Source organism: Lagenorhynchus albirostris, chromosome 12 (genome assembly GCF_949774975.1).
Source record: "Lagenorhynchus albirostris chromosome 12, mLagAlb1.1, whole genome shotgun sequence".
NCBI lineage: Eukaryota > Metazoa > Chordata > Mammalia > Artiodactyla > Delphinidae > Lagenorhynchus > Lagenorhynchus albirostris.
In genome coordinates, this window is record NC_083106.1 from 9174393 (window position 1) to 9186580 (window position 12188).

The 12188-nt window shown below is 37.6% G+C and overlaps 1 pseudogene; it reads left to right on the top strand.

Moving 5' to 3' along the window:
- Positions 1 to 3187: 3187 nt before the first annotated feature.
- On the top strand, positions 3188 to 5354 carry LOC132530372 (small ribosomal subunit protein eS6-like; annotated as a pseudogene).
- The last annotated feature ends 6834 nt before the right edge of the window (positions 5355 to 12188 follow it).

Here is a 12188-nt window from a genome sequence, read left to right on the forward strand (position 1 = left end):
GAACAGTTCCCTCAGAGAGAAGTTCAGAAACTAGCTGAGCAACTCTTACACATTGGGTGAACGAGAAAATGCCCATGTTGAAATGGATAAGAAAGACTGAGACATACTGTCACCATAAATCTTACCCTTGGCACAGTGAGATACAATCAGGAGGGAACACACAACTCCCAGCTTCTGCCTGAGGAGTGAAGGGTTTGGGCCCAACATCCAGTGCCCCAACTTTCAAGTCTTCCACCTGAAGGATGGACCTCCCCCACCACACCAAAACACCTAGCTTTGAAAGCCAGCAGGGCTTGCATCCACAAGACCCACAAGTCTATAGCAAAGAAAAAACAGTTCTAAATGGGCTTGCAAGGACTCACAGTGGCTCTCCCCGCAGGGCTCAGCACAAGGGCAGCAGACAGAAATGCCCATCTCCCAGCCTTTTCCTGAAAGATGCCCATTTGCTCATCTTAAAAGCTGCAGCCTGAGGGTCAGGCTTCTAATTTAGCACACATCTAGATGACTGTGATCTTCCCTGGGGACCAGGGAGGCTGGTGGTTCTGTCTCTGCATTCTCCCTCTTGCCCACTCGAGGTTGCTGGTGTCTTCCTGGAAGGAGCTTCGACACATCTCTACTGCCCTGTCTTTTGTGGCTGTTACCCAGGGAGTGCACCGCTTGATTACTTGCCTCTGATGGCCAGCAAGCCTTGTGTTTGTGGATCCCACAGGACTGTACAAAGAAACAGTTCCATCCCCCTATTGCTCAGCACAGAGGGAGCAGATAGAAACACCTATCTTCCAGTCTTTCCCTGGAAGGGTCTATCTGTATACTTGAAAAGCTGCTGCCTGAGGGTTCAGTTTCCAATCAGCCTGCATCTAGGTACTGACTGAGAATGTTCCCTTTGGAACACTGAGAGGTCCTAGCAGAACCTCAACTCCCTGGAGCCACTAAGAACAAAGAAGGAGGTTCAGACAGTCACAGAGTTTGAGAGATAACCAAGAGGTTGATGGGCTGAATCCTAGGTTCATCTCCTACACGAGACCACTCTGTCAAGACTGGGGACTTCCCTGGTGGCACAGTGGTTAAGAATCCGCCTGCCAATGCAGGGGACACGGGTTCAGTCCCTGGTCTGGGAAGATCCCACATGCCATAGAGCAGCTAAGCCCGTGTGCCACAACTACTGAGCCTGTGCTCTACAGCCTGCGAGCCACAGCTACTGAGCCCGTGTGCCACAACTACTGAGCCAGCGCACCCTAGAGCCCACGTGCCACAACTACTGAGCCTGTGTGCTGCAACTACTGAGCCCATGCCCTAGAGCCCGTGTGCCACAACTATTGAGCCCATGCACCACAACTACTGAAGCCCACGTGCTCTAGGGCCCGCGTGCCACAACTACTGAAGCCCATGCGCCCTAGAGCCCATACGCTGCAACTACTGAAGCCTGTGTGCCTAGAGCCCATGCTCCACAACAAGAGAAGCCACCACAATGAGAAGCCCGTGCACTGCAACAAAGAGTAGCCCCCGCTCACCACAACTAGAGAAAGCCTGCATGTAATGAAGACCCCCCGCCCAGAAAAAAAAGACTGGGAGAGGTGGCTATTTTATCTAATGCACAGAAGCCAACACAGAGAGTCAAGGAAAATGAAGAAACAGAGGAATATGTTGCAAACAAAAAGATGAAACTCCAAAAACAGACCTTAATGAAATAGAGATAAATAAGTTCCAAATAATGGTCATAAAGATGCTCACCGTGGTCAGGAGAGTAATGCATGAATAGCGTGAGAATTTCAGCCCAAACATAGAAAATATAAGAAAGAATCAATCAGAAATCACAGAGCTGAAGAATACTAACTGAAAAACGTAGTAGGGGGTTCAATGGCAGACCAGATCATGGGGAAGAAAGGATCAGCAAACTCAAAAAGAGGGCAGTGGAATGCATCCAGAGGACCAAAAAAAAAGTGAAAAAGAATGAAGATAGCTTAAGGGACCTATGGGATACCATCAAGCAGACTTGATACTTGCATTATAGAGGTTCCAGAAGGAGAAGAGAGAAAAAAGGGTCAGAAAGCTTATTCAAAGAAATAAAGGGTAAAATCTTTCCTAAGCAGGAATCCCAAAGGATTCCAAATAAGATGAATTCAAAGAGCCCCACAAACTTTGCTGTACACTGGAAACTAACACAACATTGTAAATCAACTATACTCCAATAAAAACTTTTAGAAAAACAAAAAAACAAAGCCCCAGGGAATTCCCTGGCAGTCCAGTGGTTAAGACTCTGTGCTTCCACTGCATGGGGCACAGGTTTGATCCCTGGTCAGGGAATTAAGATCCCACAAGCCACATGGCAGGGCCAAAAAAAAAAAAAAAGAGCCCCACACTGAGACACATTATAATTAAACTGTCAAAACGAGAGAATCTTAAAAGCAGCAAGAGGAAAAACAACTTGTTATGTACAAGAGAACCCCATAAAACTACCAGCAGATATTTTGCATAACTTTTGCAGGCCAGAGAGGAGTGACACAATATATTACAAGTGCTGATATATTACCAAGAATACTCTACCTGGCAAAGTTGTTCTTCAGACTGGAAGAAGGGATGGAGTTTTTCAGACAAGCAAAAGCTGAAGGAGTTCATCACTACCAGACCAGACTTACAAGGAATGTTAAAGGGACTTCTTCATGCTGAAATGAAAGGACACTATTTAGTAACAGGAAAACATATGAAAGCATAAATCTCACTAGCAAATGTAAATACAGATGGTCTCCAACTCACAATGGTTCAACTTAATGATTTTTCGATTTTATGATGGTGCAAAAGTGGTGTGCATTCGGTAGAAACTGTACTTCAAATTTTGATCTTTTCCTGGGCTACCAATATATGGTACGATACTCTCTTATCAGCTACATGATCACAAGGGTAAACAACTGATACACTTAAAACCGTTCTGTACCCGTACAATCATTCTGTTTTTTACTTTCAGTATTCCATAAATTACATGAGATATTCAACACTTTATTATAACATAGGCTTTGTGTTAGATGATTTTGCCCAACTGTAGGCTAATGTAAGTGTTGTGAGCACATTTAAGGTAGGCTAGGCTAAGCTATGATTTTCAGCAGGTTACGTGTTTTAAATGCATTTTCAAATTATAATATTTTCAATTTACGATGGATTTATCAGGATGTAACCCCATCATACATTGACCCATGGCCATGTCGGCCTGCTACTAAGTAAGAGGCATTTCTATTACAGATCAAGGAGGGCTGGAGAAAGAAAGCACAGATCTGTACAGGGTTGCACTGCAGTTGTCAATCTGAGTGTTCTCAATTTGGTCATCATAAAAAAATAGGGAGAAGGATATTCCTGGACTCATTAATACTACTGTGCCTTGTCACCTGAGGCCCAAAAGAGTTGGTGGAATCCAGAAACTTTTCAGTCTCTCTAAAGAGGATAGCGTTTGCCCATATGTTGAGAGAAAGCCCTTAAACAAAGAAGGTGAGAAACCTGGGACCAAAGCACCCAAGATTCAGTGTCTTGTTACTCCACATGTTGTGCAACACACACATTGGTGTATTGCTCTGAAGAAACAGTGTACTAAGGAAAATAAGAAAGAGGCTGCAGGATACGCTATGCCTTTGGCCAAGGGAATGAAGGAAGCCAAAGCAAAATGCCAGGAACAGATTGCCAAGAGATGGAGGCTGATGTCTCTGAGAGTTTTGACCTCTAAGTCTTGAGTCCAGTCAAAAATGCAATGTTCTGAGAGTAATGAATAAATAAGATCAGACATCAGAAGAAAATTGTATGGAACCACAAAAGACCCTGAATAGCCATCGCAACTTTGAAAAAGAAAAGGCTGGAGGCATCACTCTTCCTGATTTCAAACTACATTTCAAAGCTATAGTAATCAAAACACTATGGTTTGGCATCAAAACAGATAATAGATCAATGGAACAGAATATAGAGCACAGAAACAAACTCATGCACATATGGTCAATTAATTTATGACAAAGGAGCCAAGAATACACAGTGGGAAAAGGATGGGTGGGAAAACTGGACAGCCACATGCAAAAGAATAAAACGACAACTATGCTACACCACACATAAAAATCAACTAAAAATGGATTAAAGACTTGAACTTAAGACCTGAAACCATAAAACTCCTAGAAGGGAACAAAGGTAAGCCCCTTGACACCAGTCTTGGCAATGATTTTTTAGATTTGACCGTAAAAACAAAGGCAACAAAAACAAAAATAAACAAGTAGGACTACATCAAACTAAAAAGCTTCTGCACAGCAAAAGAAACCATCAACAAAACGAAAAGGCAACCTACAGAATGGGAGAAAATATTTGCAAATCTTATATTTGATAAGGGGTTAATATTTTAAAACTATAAAGAACTCATTCAACTCAATAGCAAACATCAAACAATATGATTTAAAAATGGGCAGAGGAACTGAATATTTTTCCAAACAAGATATATAATGGCCAACAGGTACATGAAAAAGTGCTTAACATCACTAATCATCAGGGAAATGCAAATCAAAACCACAATGAGATACCCCAATACATCTGTTAGAATGGTAATCATCAAAAAGACAAAGGATATCAAGTGTTGGTAAGGATGTAGAGAAAAGGGAACACTGCACACTGTTGGTGGGAATGTAAATTGTTGCAGCCACTATGGAAAACAGTATGGAAGTTCCTCAAAAAATTAAAAAAAGAACTACCATATGATTCAGCAATCCCACTTCTAGGTATATATCCAAAGGAAATGCAAACAGGATATTGAACAGATATCTGCACTCCCATGTTCATTGCTACATTATTCACAATAACCAAGGTATGGAACCTAAGTGTCCATCAATGGATGAAGGGATACAGAAGGTGTAGTATATACATACAGTGGAATATTATTCAGCCATGAGAAAGAAGAAAGCCCTGCCATTTGCAACATGGTTGGACCTTGAGAGCATTGTGCTAAGTGAAATAAGCCAGACAGAGAAAGACAAATACTGCACAGTATCACTTATATGTGGAATCTGGAAAAAAAAAAAAAAAGTCAAACACATAGAAACAGAAAGAGTGGTTGCCAGGGCCTCGGTGAGGGGCGGGATGGGAAGTGGGGAGAGGTTCATAAAAGGGTACAAAAACTTTAAAGTTGAATAAGGTCTGAGAATCTAATGTAAAACATGGTGAAATGGTGGCTATTGTTGATAACACTATATTCTATTGTATAACTGAAATTAGCAGAGTATAAAACTTAAATGTTCTTATCAAAAAAAGAAAAAGAAAAAATGTGTGAGGTGATTGGTGTGTTAGTTAACTAGATGGGAAGTATTCTTCCACAATATATACATATATCAAATCATCACAATGTACACTTTAAATATCTTAGTTTTATATACATCAATGAAGCTAAATTTTTAAAATTTTAATTAAAAAAATTTAACACATTGATAGCTTCTAAGAATTGTATTCTGTTTATTCTCCCTCAAGTCCATTTCTCCTCTATTTCAGGTAATTCATTACATTTCACTCAAGCAGGACCTTTTTCAGTAGTTTTGACTTCTCCTCCCCACATATGATTAATTACCAAATGCTGTTGTCCACTCTACTCCAAAGGTCCCAGAATGCTTTTCCATTTCTACTGCTCAGACTCCAGTTCAGATTTTCACATTTGGCCTGGACTGTAATACCCTCCTAATTGGTTCCTCATCCTAATGATAAAACAGAATTGTAATTCAGTGAACACATTTTGAGTACTTACACACCAAGTGTTGCTTTATAGAAGAATACAAGGTAGCTTTATTAGCCATATTTCAGAGATAGAAAAACCAAGCATTAAAAAAAATTCATAAAACTGGCCCAAAGTCTCAAAGCTAGTGAGAGTTAAGGTTAAACCCAGGTTTTATTTTAAAACCTATGCATGTGCATTGCAATATAGTCACAGAAAGTTTCACACATTAACTTTAAAAACTGACGAAAGGGGACTTCTCTGGTGGCACAGTGGTTAAGAATCTGCCTGCCAATGCAAGGGACATGGGTTTGAGCCCTGGTCTTGGAAGATCCCACATGCCGCGGAGCAACTAAGCCCGTGCGCCACAACTACTGAGCCTGTGCTCTAGAGTGTGCGAGCCACGGCTACTGAAGCCCGTGTGCCTAGAGCCTGTGCTCCGCCACAAGAGAAGCCACCGCAATGAGAAGCCCATGCACCACAACGAAGAATAGCCCCTGCTCGCTGCAACTAGAGAAAGCCTGCACGCAGCAACGAAGACCCAACACAGCCAAAAATAAATAAATAAATAAATTCATAAAAATAAAAAAAAGAATACAAGATTGAAATATCTTCAGAAATAAGAAAATATTCAGTGACTTAGATTTTAGAAAGTGCCAAAAATAGCTTCTCAAAAGAAGGCTGAAATTAGATTAGCTACAACCAAAGATAATTGGTGAACTGGAAGAGAGGTCAGAAAAATTTATCCAGAATGCAGCACAGAGAGACCAAAAAAAAGGAAAATACAGAAGACTAAGGATATTGTCAAGTAAGATGATAACAAATTCTATGTTTCATTTGAGTACCAAAAGGAGAAGAAAAAAGCATGTCCCAGAGGCAATATTTGAAGAGATAATGGTTAAAAAGTTTCCAGAACTGATGAAAGGCACAAATCCACAGATTCAAAAAGTTCAACTAATTCAAAGCAGAGCAAATAAAAATAAATTCACATCTATACACAGCACAGTGAAACGGCAGAAAAGCCAACACAAGAGGAAAACCTTAAAAGTAGTCAGAGTAAAAAAAGTGTAAAGGAATAACAGTTAAGATTGCTACTGTTGAGAAGTCATCAGTCAATGGAAGCTAGAACACCACCTGCAGTATTGCCAAAAACCACTCCCACCTTAGAATAATACATTCAGTAAAAATAGTAAGTCATTTAAAATATTAAAATAGATATTTTATATAAATTAAAATTGTACCACCAGCAGACCTTCATTAATGGAAATGTTAAGGGATGTACTTCAGGTAGAAGGTAAATGAATGATCTAGCCAGAGATGCTGAGATTCAAGAAATGTAGAGTGAAAAGAGGCAACTATTTGGATAAAATAAATGAACACTGATTGTATAAAACAATAATAATGTCTTGAGTAGGTGTTAAAATATGTAAAATTAAAATATGCAGTAACTACAGTTGGGATGGTATAAATGGAGTTAAAGTTTTCCAAAGTCATCACATTATTCAGGAGGAAGGTAAAAATAATGATTAAATTCTGAACGTATCATGTTAATAATACATGTTGTAATTTCTAAAATAACCAATAAAAATGTAACCAACAAAAATAGGGTATAATGACTTCCAAATTAGGAGAGGACAAAAAGAGGAATGACAAAAATTCAAAAGAAGGCATGAAAAGACGGGAAAAGAAACAAGAAACAGAGAGTAAAAAGAGAAAGTGTAAGATTGGATGTTAAATTTAAGCCCAAATATAGCAATTATTACATTAAATGTAATGGACTAAATACCCTAGTTAGAAGATAAATATGCCAGGCTAGATAATAAAACAACACTCAGTTATATGCTGTTTATGAGAGACCATCTGAAGCATGAGGGCACCAAGAGGTTCAAAATAAAAACTATAGACACAGTTTACTTTCCTTGTGAACTCTACCAAAAATTTAAGGAGGAAATAATTTCAATGTTATCATATTCTTTCAGTTAATAGAAAACAGTGTACTCCCCAGCTCTTGAGGTTAGTGTAACTTTGATACCTAAACCATACAAAGTCAGCAGAAAAAAGAGAAAGTTACAGGCCAATCTCAATAATATAGTTGCAAAAATCCTACAAAAATATTGACAAACAGTGCAGCAATATTTTAAAAGGTAATCTGTCCAAGTTGGATTTATACCAAGAATGCAAGGTTGTTTAGCACTGGAGAATTGATCAGTGTAATTTGCCATATTAACAAACAAAAGGAGAAAAAAAATCAATCATTTCAGTACACGTAGAAAATGTCTTTGATAAAACTTAACCACCATTCATGAAAAAGATAAATTTAGTAATCCAGAAAGAGAACTTCCTTAATATAGTAAAGGGTGTCTAAAGAACAAAAAACGATAAACATCATACTTAATGGCAAAAATAGTAACATTTTCCCTTAGAGAAGAAGAGTAACACAAGAACGCCTATTACCAATGTTTTTATTTAACGTTGTACTAAATGTCCTAGCCAGCTCTGTAAGGCGAGAAAAAGACATAAAAGTTACAAGGATGGGAAAGGAAGAAACAAAACTCATTATTTGCAGGTAACTGTCTACAAAGAAAATCCAAAGAATCCACATACACCATATTTTATCAATTTAAAGATACATTAAATACATTTAACATCTTTGTGGGTGGGCTACATCTCACAATAGATGAGTCATAATTAAGTTGGAAGCCTTCTGGCTTAGTCTGTTCAGGCTGCTATAACAAACCATCACAGACTGGGTGGCTCATAAACAACAAACATTTATTTCTCACAGTTATGGAGGCTGGAGGTCCAACAACAAGACAGCAGCATCGTCACGTTCTGGTGAGGGCCCTCTTCCTGTTTCACAGCTGGGACCTTCTCACTGTGTCCTCACATGGTGAAAGGGGTGAGGGATCTCATGGGGTCTCTTTTAATAGGAACACTAATCCCACTCGTTAGGGCTCTATCCTCATGACTTAGAACGTCCCAAAGGCTCCACCTCCTAATACTATCATCTTTAGGGGTTAAGTTTTCAGCATATGAGTTTTGGGAGGAAACAAACATTCAGACCATAGCACTTTCTTAAGACCTATGTGGCAAAACAATCCAAAAAAAGAGTGGATATATGTATAACTCACTCACTTTGCTATACAGCAGAAACTAACACAACATTGTAAAACAACTATACTCCAATAAAAATTTAAAAAAATAGCATGTAAATGTGTATCTCATAATTGATGGTATATTGAAATACAGTAAATTGTTAGATTTTTATGAGTTTATATAAAAGCAAGGTTGTTTGATGCAGTCAATACACAAACTTTTATATTTAAGTATACTAGCAAAAAATAGCAAATGAATTTTAAAGTAAGAATTATTGTTAACTGTTAGATAAAAATATGGTATTAAGGTTATAAAAGAAAATGTTATTTAGAGATAAAGTATTTAGGAGTCAAATATCATGATAGCAGAATTTTTTTAAAAATTTCAGCAAAGGAAAAAAATAAACCAAATATAGCAAAATGTTAAATTACTATTAAATTCTGGTGATGGATATATGAGAGTTCAAATTATTCACTCTGATTTCATGTATGTTTGAAAAATTTTATAAGTTAAAAACTTTGAGAAACATTAATGAAATACTTAAGTGGAGAAATACACCATGTTCTTAGATTGAAGGGTCAATACTGTAAAGATGTCCATTCTATTTCATGAAGTCCCAGTAAAAAATTCCAATAGGTTTTAGTTTTTAAATAGGACTTGATTCCAAAATTTTTATATGAAAATGCTAAGGATCAAGAATAGAAGGGCTTGTTTTACCAGATATCTAAGAAATAATACAACATGATATTGACACAGAGATTGACAGGTAGACCAGTGGCACAAGAACAGAGAGCCCAGGAAGCAGAGACTCTGTAATGGCAGTGTGAGCAGCTAAGGAAACCTCTCCCCCAGAGAAAGAGATCTATTAAACTAGTCAAGGGTAGCAAAGGCAATCATTCAAATGTCTAAAGATTGATCAAAAGACTTACAACAAATTGAGAAGCCTTTTATTCAACAAAATCTAAGTAAGGATTCTCAGTAAGAACAATGGGAGGCCACTGTATTAGAGTTAGAACTAGAGCCTGCACCCATCCCCTGACAGCAGTGCCTTCCAGAAAGACCTGTTCCATTGGGGGACAGCGGAACGAACACGTTGTATGTCACACACCACACACTTTTTTACCCTACAACTAAAAAACATTTTTATTTTGTATTGATGAAATCACTAGAAAACTCAATCCTGCACTTGACCATGGAGCAAACCTCAATAAATTTTAGAAAGCAGATGTTTATCTAGGCCATAGTCTCAGGTCATAATCCAATAAAATTAGGAAGAAACAATTTTAAAATGCCAAACAAACTCTTAACTATCGGAAAATTGCACAGTCTCCCTTGAATCAAAGAGAAACTAAAAGCAAATTACAGTCTAGAGATTAATGAAAAAGACTATTTCATGCTAATATGTGTAGGGTGCAGTTAAAGTTACAATCAGGGGAAAATATATAACTTTAAATGTCTTTATTGTTAAGCAAGACTAAAAATAATGAAACCCGGTGCTAGCTTTAATTAAGAAATTAGGAAAATAACAAAACTAAACAAAAAGTAGAAAAGGATGCAAATTAAAGATAAGTTGAAGTTAATGAAAAATGTTTTAAAAACCGACATAACAAAATAAAAATAAACAATATAAAGGATATACAAATACCAATGCTGTTATTTGAAAATGTCAATAAAAACTGGGTAACACCTAGAGAAACCCAATTAAGAAAGAGAGAGCAATGGTTTGTATTTAATAAATGGTATAGTATAACTATCACTGAGGAGGATGTTGGACCGCCCTCTGGACTCTGACCCTCCGTGACAGGCTGCATCCCCTGTACGGACACCATTCCTCTGAAATTCTTTGTAGCAAATCCACTTTGCTACATGTCAGATTCTTAATCCTCTTCTCTCAAATCTCCCCTGGCCCTCTGTTCACAAGTAATCACTCTCTCATTTGTACTCTCCTACCTCATCGAGATAGAGCTGATTATATAACCGCAAACAGTTTGCCCTGTATGAATGAGTTTCAATCCATGACCTTGGGAAAGGAAGGTACTGTAACCAGCCCTTTCCTTCTTCTCCATCCAAGTCCCAGGCACTCAGATTAAATGAATTCAATATAGTCCTTACTGGTCAGGAAGGACTGGGCATCTTTATGACGTGGAGATTGTCAGTATATTCTTATTCCTGAAAGGCATCAGAGAACATTCATGACCTAAATTTTGTCTATTAATTAGCTAAGAACAAACCTAGACAGAACTGGAAGATTGTTTACTCCTTTCTCCAGTCTTCTATGAAGTAATGTTCTCAAGCCACCCCAGCAATCTAAGTTTGCTAAGATCCTACAGAAAATGAATCCCAGCATCTCTCAACATTATAGCATAAAGTTATTATATATGTTATGGCTGTGGTCCCTGCTAGCAGCCTTCAACTCATAAATTCTGAACCAAATTATTACTTTTATGTTGCTTCAACTTAATTTGATGGTTGAAAAAAGAAACAAAACCAAAAACTCAGAGGAATAACTAGTAATCGCATTTCATCCAGAATAAAAGGCTAGCCAAGGAAGATATCCCAAGGTTCTCTTCATATCTGAAAAGAAATAAGCCACATTAAAAAAAAAAAGATAAAACATTTAATGTTTTTTTTACAATTTCAGTACAAATTATCACTTCAAATAAACATGAGGGTTTTTATTCATTGCTAGTCATTCAGTAAGATCCAATAAGTAATTTCTGCAGTCCTTTCTAATAGAATTACTTCATTATAAAGCAAATGTTTTAATACATTACCTTGCTTATACACGGGTCAGGAGAATTTTAAATGTCGTGAACTTCAACACCTTTAAACTTTTACAGGACTTTCTTGGGCAGATGTCCTTGTTTCAATAATTTACTGGAACAAATATTTTTAAATTGGCAAGAAGTCCAGGAAGATTATACTGTAAAAAGAGAATCTAATTGGGGTCAGGGAGACAATGCCGAATTGTAAAGTCTGTGCCTAAAATACTGTGGTGAACTGTAACACCTTACACAACAGTAATGAAATAAACTGCAAGGTCACAATAAAAAGGCTGGTGTGGGGACATCAAAGAAAGATTAAAAATAAAAACCACGGAATGAAATCCCCAGGATAGCAGCTGCTCATTGTCGAGATTATTCAACCAACTCTACTGCTAACCTAGGAAAGATACCCACTGTTAAGCACTGATTTAAAAAATAAGGCAATTCCAATTGTCCTTTTTTTTTTTAAAAAAGTGAATGTTAGTACAAGAACCTTACATATTATCAACTCAAAATCCAGTCTCTGTTATTCATTAAACCTCAACAGCCGTGAGCAAATAATATTCATTTCTTAATGTTAAACTACTTGTAATTTTTCCTGTGACCTGCCT